The sequence below is a fragment of the Dama dama genome, chromosome 20, assembly GCF_033118175.1.
Source record: "Dama dama isolate Ldn47 chromosome 20, ASM3311817v1, whole genome shotgun sequence".
NCBI lineage: Eukaryota > Metazoa > Chordata > Mammalia > Artiodactyla > Cervidae > Dama > Dama dama.
Genome location: NC_083700.1, coordinates 31125801 through 31133443, shown reverse-complemented (window position 1 = coordinate 31133443; position 7643 = coordinate 31125801). Strand labels below are relative to the sequence as shown.

At 40.7% G+C, this 7643-nt stretch overlaps 1 non-coding gene across 1 annotated transcript; it reads right to left on the bottom strand.

Moving 5' to 3' along the window:
• Window positions 1-7035: 7035 nt before the first annotated feature.
• On the bottom strand, window positions 7036-7108 carry TRNAG-UCC (transfer RNA glycine (anticodon UCC)). Its single transcript has one exon. It is a non-coding gene; the product is annotated as a tRNA-Gly (tRNA).
• Between the last annotated feature and the right edge of the window lie 535 nt (window positions 7109-7643).

The following is a 7643-nucleotide window of genomic DNA, read 5'->3' as shown; positions in this document are numbered from 1 at the left end:
TTTTAGCAGGGTTGATCTTCACTAAGCAAATAACCTCCTGAATAATTTTTTTTTCTCCTGAATCATTTTTAATGATTAGAAAGTGAAAGGAAAAAGGCAGCAGGAACTTTCCCACTCCGTTCTCCCATATGGATCCCACTATAGATTCTCAAACTAACGAGAAAGACCACTCTGAACTGAAGAGATAGCCAGTCTAACACATCCCCTCACTTAAAGCTTACTTTTTAGTTTTCAAGAGATAGAAAAAGTAACCTAATCCTTCATTAATGAGCCTCTAAGTTAGGAGAGGCCGAAACTTAGTACTATTTCAAGAATATGAAGGTAATTACATGTCCATGAATTTATCTATGTGTTCTAGTTGTGGTGACCATATGTCCTAAATTGTCTGGGATAGTCCAGATTTCACACAACTCATCTCAGAGGTTCTTTACTCCTCAGACCATGAAGATCAGATTCTTTTCAGTTTCTAAAATAAGATTATTTTAGCTAAAGCCTCATATGATCGGTTAACAATAATGATGTACAAAGCTGTTTCAGGCTGAGGGAAAGATATTGAAGAATATAATCATCTTCCACCCCCTAATAACATCTTTCCAAGGTAATAACTAGTCATATTGCCTATGTGAAAGAACAAGGGTAATCACAATTATTGTTAGAATTATCATGACCCTCTCCTCTAGTGTTCGTGGAGAAGAAGGAGAGGGAACTGGTTCATGTCCCTCTGAGTTTTTCCCCTTCTAGTTGGAATTAACACACTCTCCCAGGTCCCCACTGCATCCTAGGCTCTTCACCAGCTATTTCCTCCATCATGAGTCACCATTCAATGTAGATCACTGTCCTGAACTCCTGGATAGTTCTCTTTTCAGACTGTTGTTCCCTGTGATGGGTGCAGCATCCAAATAAAAGTGAGGCACGGCACACTTCTTTGTACAGTTTCATCCCTTTATTCTCCATAGCTCCACTACACAAGGGACTGCAGGTCTATTAGACTTAGTGATTGATTGGAGTAACTTAAAGAAATCACAGTGTAGGAAAGAAAAAAAAATTTTTTTTAACCAATGCAACATCTGTGATAGGCGCTCTATTTGAGCTGCCTTCGTGGAGGTCCAATCCAGACTTCAGTTTAATCTCATTAATTAGAAACTTAGGCCACAAAGACTTGATGCTTCCAGAATGAAGTCCATATTTCACTTGCAGATCTCTCATGGCAGAGTGGTTTTAGTCTAGTGAACCTGCAAAAAGACTGTAGAAGGGAGGCCAGCATAATTAAATGCCCTAACACCACCACCACCTCCATAAGAGGAAGTCCAGAGCTGAAGAACAAAATGAGATTTGTTATAGTTGATCATTAGATATTTTTTTTTTGATCATTAGATATTTTTTTATAGATCCTAGTTTTAGGGTACCAATGGGAGTGCTGAATAGTGACCTTTCTAATAGTCCCAGGAAAGCAAACAAGACACTAGTTACATCTTTCCTAGATGATTGACATGTAGATAACCCAGTCTATAATCTTTCTACCACACTCTCGGGTCTGAGAACCCCGTCATTTCCTAACCTCTGCTGTGTGGCTGTCCATCTACTTTGGGAAGCTCTAACCAGTACCCAAGGAGTTGGTCTTATCCCAGTAACTTTCTCCTGTTACTCCCAGTGGCTCATTCTCTGAGTCTGAGTTATTTAGTCCAAAAAACCCAAATGCTTCAGACATTTCTCATAGAATAGTCCAAGTAGGCACATGGGTCCTCCAAGTATGATTCCTATTTAAGTCTCCTCACCACTGTGAGTAGCAAATATGTCTCTTTATCCTTAAAATTGACCAGGCAGTTACTGCTGGAATACAGATGCATACACATATACATACTTTCAAGGGCAAATGTTAGATCACAGAAACAACATAAAATCTAAACTAAGGCTCTTAGCCTGCTTATAAAGGGAATTCATCCCACAGATATGTCTCATTAGAATGGTGTTCTGTTGTTGTTGTTGCTGTTTTAAATAATTTCTAACGTCTTCAGAAAGTGTCAGTCGCTCAGTCGTGTCTGACTCTTTGCAGCGTCATGGGCTGCAGCCCACCAGGCTCCTCTGTCCATGGAATTCTCCAGGCAAGAATACTGGAGTGGGTAGCCACTCCCTTCTCCAAGGGAATCTTCATGACCCAGGAATCGAACCTGGGTCTCCTGCATTGAAGGCAGATTCTTCACCATCTGAGAGGAGGCATGCAATTCCCATTTCCCCTTGTGAGGATAGAGTTTAATAATTTAAAATTTTTCTTCTATCATGCCACCAAACATTTTTATTTGTTCAACAAATATTTATTGAGCTTCAGCTTTAAGTCTGGAGAAGGGCATGGCAACCCACTCCAGTATTCTTGCCTGAAGAAGTCCATGGACAGAGGAATCTGGCAGGCTACAGTCCACGGTGTCGCAAAGAGTCAGACACAACTGAGCGACTAACACACACACAACTTTAAGTCAGGCATACTCATACTCAGAATAGGGCAATGAGCAAAATAAAGCTCCCTGCCCTCATGAAGCTTGCATTCTAGTAAAGGAAACAATTTCAGTATCCATGGTAAAGAGCCTAGTGTTAATATCTATAATCCTGAAGATTTAATGTACTCTGGATTTAACTCAGAATTATCTGCATGCACATTTTCCATGTAATCAGGAGATTTTATCTCAACTCATAGTAATTGCATGTTATTAAATACCCATTTAGTAAGGAAATATTCAAGCGTACCCAGTCTGAAGAGCCAACTCATTGGAAAAGACCCTGACGCTGGGAAAGATTGAAGGCAGGAGGAGAAGGGGACGACAGAGGATGAGATGGCTGGATGATATCACCGACTCGATGGACAGGAGTTTGAACAAGCTTGGGGAGTTGGTGATGGACAGGGAAGCCTGGCGTGCTGCAGTCCGTGGGGTTGCAAAGAGTCGGACATGACTGAGTGTGAACACCACCACCACCCAGTCTATGACCAGTTAACTCAATAGAGAGAGAATATTAATGCATCAAGTCACTATGCTTGGGCTTATTTTATGCACAAATTAGTTAATACCCTTCAGCCTCATAGCCACAGACTACTTTGCTAACCTGGCTGGTCTTTCTGCAGAGGCCTGCAGTTGGCAAGAGGAATGAAGGAATGATAGATCAGGTGTCCGTTAGCACCTCTGAGAAAACAGTTTAGCATTTGCTTCCTGATGATAGGGTTCCAAGAGGCAGGTCAGGACAATAGTGTCATTGTGATAAATGTGGCCCAGGGCAGTCTTCACACGGAAAATTCTCCAGGTTCCTTTCAGTCCCCACCAGCCAGGCAAATCATGAGAGAGTTCTTTTCCTTTGATGAGATTCTTGAGATGGAATTTGCAGTCCTTTCATTTCTGTGTTGCTTCTGTGGTATTGTCTTCTGTCTTCAAGAGAGTTTCTGAATTAAACTGTTGATGCAAATAATTTAAGAGAATGACAACTGAGTTGTTTTGAGAATTTAAGCTGATGCCTTCTGGTATGTTTGAAGGGCCTGGCTGCTCAGGTTCCATGTATGTGAAGTATTAAGAATGAGTTCATTAGAAGAAGAAGAGAGAGCTCATTAAAAGGAGAGAGGTAGGGTTGGGAAAGAAGAATGATTCTGGGCACAGACCAGATTCATATTTGAACCCTAGGGAAAGGGAACTAAAATCAAGGGCATGCAAAACCCAAGAGTCCATTCCATAAAATCTCTGTGAGCCCTTCCATATCAGCTCTGTCACTGTGTGGAAGAAACTGAGGGTGAAGAGTGATTTTGTCAGTTGGAATTTCTGTTGTAAGAGTCTGTAATGGCCAGTACCCGGCCCACGTCTCCAAAAAAAAAAAAAAAAAAGCAGAGGCAGCGCCATACCTCAGTGAGCATTGGCAACGTAGCACAGAGACCAGTGGTTTCAGGTGCTTTGGGACCTGTCATCAGTGTGTGTACAGGTTGGCTTTAGAATGGCAGGGGAGTGAGTGAAGTCGCTCAGTCGTGTCCAACTCTTTGCGACCCCATAGACTGTAGCCGACCAGGCTTCTCCGTATATGGGATTTTCCAGGCAAGAATACTGGAGTGGGTTGCCATTTAGAATGGCAGGAGATTATGCCAAAGTGAATCAGAGAATCAGGAGAGTACATGCAGGGCTGGCTAAGTACAATAGTCAAGACTGGTTCCACAGATTTCTCATTGCCAGTGAAGTGAGCTGTAACATGGAAGGGGGAAGGTGAAAATGAACCCTGCAATACTGAAATGGAATTAGAATTATTGATAAGAGCACATTGTTTTATAATTGTGTGTGTGTGTGAGAGAGGGAGAGAGAGAGAGAGAACGAGAACAAGCGAGCCTGAGCCTGTCCTCTGAGAGAGCCTACAAGTTATGACACACCAGTATGAAATAGCACACTTAGAACCTGAACTTTTCTAAATACTCTTCTCCACTAAAGAAACCAGGATTTCTTAGCTAATTGGCTTACTTCAGGGCTCGGGCTAGGAAAATACAAGAAAAACCTGAAATATATTGTGTCATAAAGTCAGGAAGCTTAAAGAATTTTGGAGACATGTCAAAAGGACAGTTTGAAAGGATTCAGTTCAGTTCAGTTCAGTCGCTCAGTCGTGTCCGACTCTTTGTGACCCCATGAACCGCAGCACACCAGGCCTCCCTGTCCATCACTAACTCCCGGAGTTTACTCAAACCCATGTCCATTGAGTCAGTGATGCCATCCAGCTATCTCATCCTCTGTCGTCCCCTTCTCCTTCTGTCCCCAATCCCTCCCAGCATCAGGGTCTTTTCCAATGAGTCAACTCTTCACATGAGGTGGCCAGAGTATTGGAGTTTCAGCTTCAACATCAGTCCTTCCAATGAACATCCAGGACTGATCTCCTTTAGGATGGACTGGTTGGATCTCCTTGCAGTCCAAGGGACTCTCAAGAGTCTTCTCCAACAACCACAGTTCAAAAGCATCAATTCTTCAGCACTCAGCTTTCTTCACAGTCCAACTCTCACATCCATACATGACCACTGGAAAAACCATAGCCATTTGTTGGCAAAGTAATGTCTCTGCTTTTTTATGCTATCTAGGTTAGTATCACTTTCCTTCCAAGCAGTAAGCGTCTTTTAATTTCATGGCTGCAGTCACCATCTGCAGTGATTTTGGAGCCCAAAAAAATAAAGTCTGACAGTGTCTCCACTGTTTCCCCATCTATTTCCCATGAAGTGATGGGACCAGATGCCATGATTTTAGTTTTCTGAATGTTGAGCTTTAAGCCACCTTTTTCACTGTCCTCTTTCACTTTCATCAAGAGGCTTTTTAGTTCCTCTTCACTTTCTGCCATAAGGGTGGTGTCATCTGCATATCTGAGGTTATTGATATTTCTCCCAGCAATCTTGATTCCAGCTTGTGCTTCTTCCAGACCAGCGTTTCTCATGATGTACTCTGCATACAAGTTAAATAAGCAGGGTGACAATATACAGCCTTGAGGTACTCCTTTTCCTATTTGGAACCAGTCTGTTTTTCTATGTCCAGTTCTAACTGTTGCTTCCTGACCTACATGTAGGTTTCTCAAGAGGCAGGTCAGGTGGTCTGGTATTCCCATCTCTTTCAGAATTTTCCACAGTTTATTGTGATCCACACAGTCAAAGCCTTTGGCATAGTCAATAAAGCAGAAATAGATGTTTTTCTGGAACTCTCTTACTTTTTCGATGATCCAGCAGATGTTGGCAATTTGATCTCTGGTTCCTCTGCCTTTTCTAAATCCAGCTTGAACATCTGGAATTTCACAGTTCACGTATTGCTGAAGCCTGGCTTGGAGAATTTTGAGCATTACTTCACTAGCGTGTGAGATGAGTACAATTGTGTGGTAGTTTGAGCATTCTTTGACATAGCCTTTCTTTGGGATTGGAAATTACCACTAGGCAAATCAGGGACAATTTTAGCATCATAATAGTGTCAATAACAGATACCCACTGAATAAAATAAGAATCTATGAATCATAATGGTATAAATAAATTGGCAAACAAATCATAGAGAAGAGAACATTTTTCCTTGTGGTAGAATGCCAACTAAAAAATACAGTAGGAATGGTAGAATTTTAAAAATCACCATTTGGCAGTCATCATAGTAATACTGACTCTGGCAAGAGTCATCAATGGATACTAAAACTAGTGGGTAAAATTTGGTGAGAAACAAAAAGTTTATGTAGTCTCAAAGTATCTCCCTATGAAATAATTAACTTTAAAGGAAAATAGTAGTTTTAAAATAGAGACACCTGGCAGGCTCTACCTTAATAAATCATTAAAAAGGAACAATTCAACTCCTAATATTACATACTCAGATCACATCACTTCTGTGTTATTCCTGCTTAGAATGCATAACCTGAAGCTAATCATGAGGAAACATCTGACAACCCAAGTTGAGGAACTCTCTACAAAATAACTGACTTGTAACTCTTCAAATATTTCAAGGTCATGAAAGAATGAATGTGGAAAATTTCCTCTGGATTAAAGGAGACTAAAGATACTTGACAACATAATGCAATGTATGATCTGTATTTTTCTTTTACTCTAATGGACATTATTGGAACGATTGAGCAAAATTTGAATGAACTTAAAGATGAGATAATATTATTAAATCAGTATTGACTTCTTAATTTCCATAATTGCACTGTGGTTTTGAAAGATATTGTCCTTGTTTTTAGGAAATATACACTAAAGTACTTAGGGGAAAATGGTATCATGTCTATATCTTAACAACAGAAAAAATTTCAGAAGAAAATGATAAGTAAATACATACGTACAGAGGGAGAGTGTGCAAACCCACAGTAGGTATTTTTTTTATTAATGATTTATTTATTTTTGGTTGTGGGGTCTTCATTGCTGCATGTGGGCTTTCTCTAGTTGCAGTGCACAGGCTTCTCATTACGGTGGTTTCTTTTGTTGCACAGCACAGCTCTAGAGATTTCAGCCTTCAGTAGTTGCAGCACACAGGCTCAGTAGTTGTGGCACATGGGCTTAGTTGCTCTGAGGCATGTGGGATCTTCCTTGGCCAGGGATCGAACCTGTGTCCCCCGCATTGGAAGTGCTGAGTCTTCACCACTGGACCACCAGGGAAGTCCCCACACAAGGTATTGACCTAGGTTACTAAGAGAAAGAGTTGACATTAACAAACAATTTACATAAAACTACTATCAGAAGTTCTGAGAACATGCCCTAAAGCCCTTTCATGTGGTACCCAGTGCCAATTTATGTTGTAAAATAAGAGAGAGCCCACACGGTAGAGGTTTGAATACCAATGAGTCATTCTTTATGTTTGAGACACCTTTATAACACTCTTCTAATAGAAAATCAATTTGATTCATCTCAACTTCTATTCACAAAATCCTCTACTAAAAATTGTTTCTTTAACTTTCATCATGTTCATGTTGAGTCACTGGAATCACAAGCTCCACACAGGTCTTCTGCTTGAACAACAGAATAATTCTTTTTTTTTTTTTTGGCCATGTTGTGCAACATGCAAGATCTTAGATCCTCGACCAGGGATCGAGCTAATGCCCCCTACAGTGGAAGTGTGAGGTCTTAACCACTGGACCACCAGGGAAGTCTCAGAATAATTCATTTTCCGATGAATAGATTTAAAACAGATGAA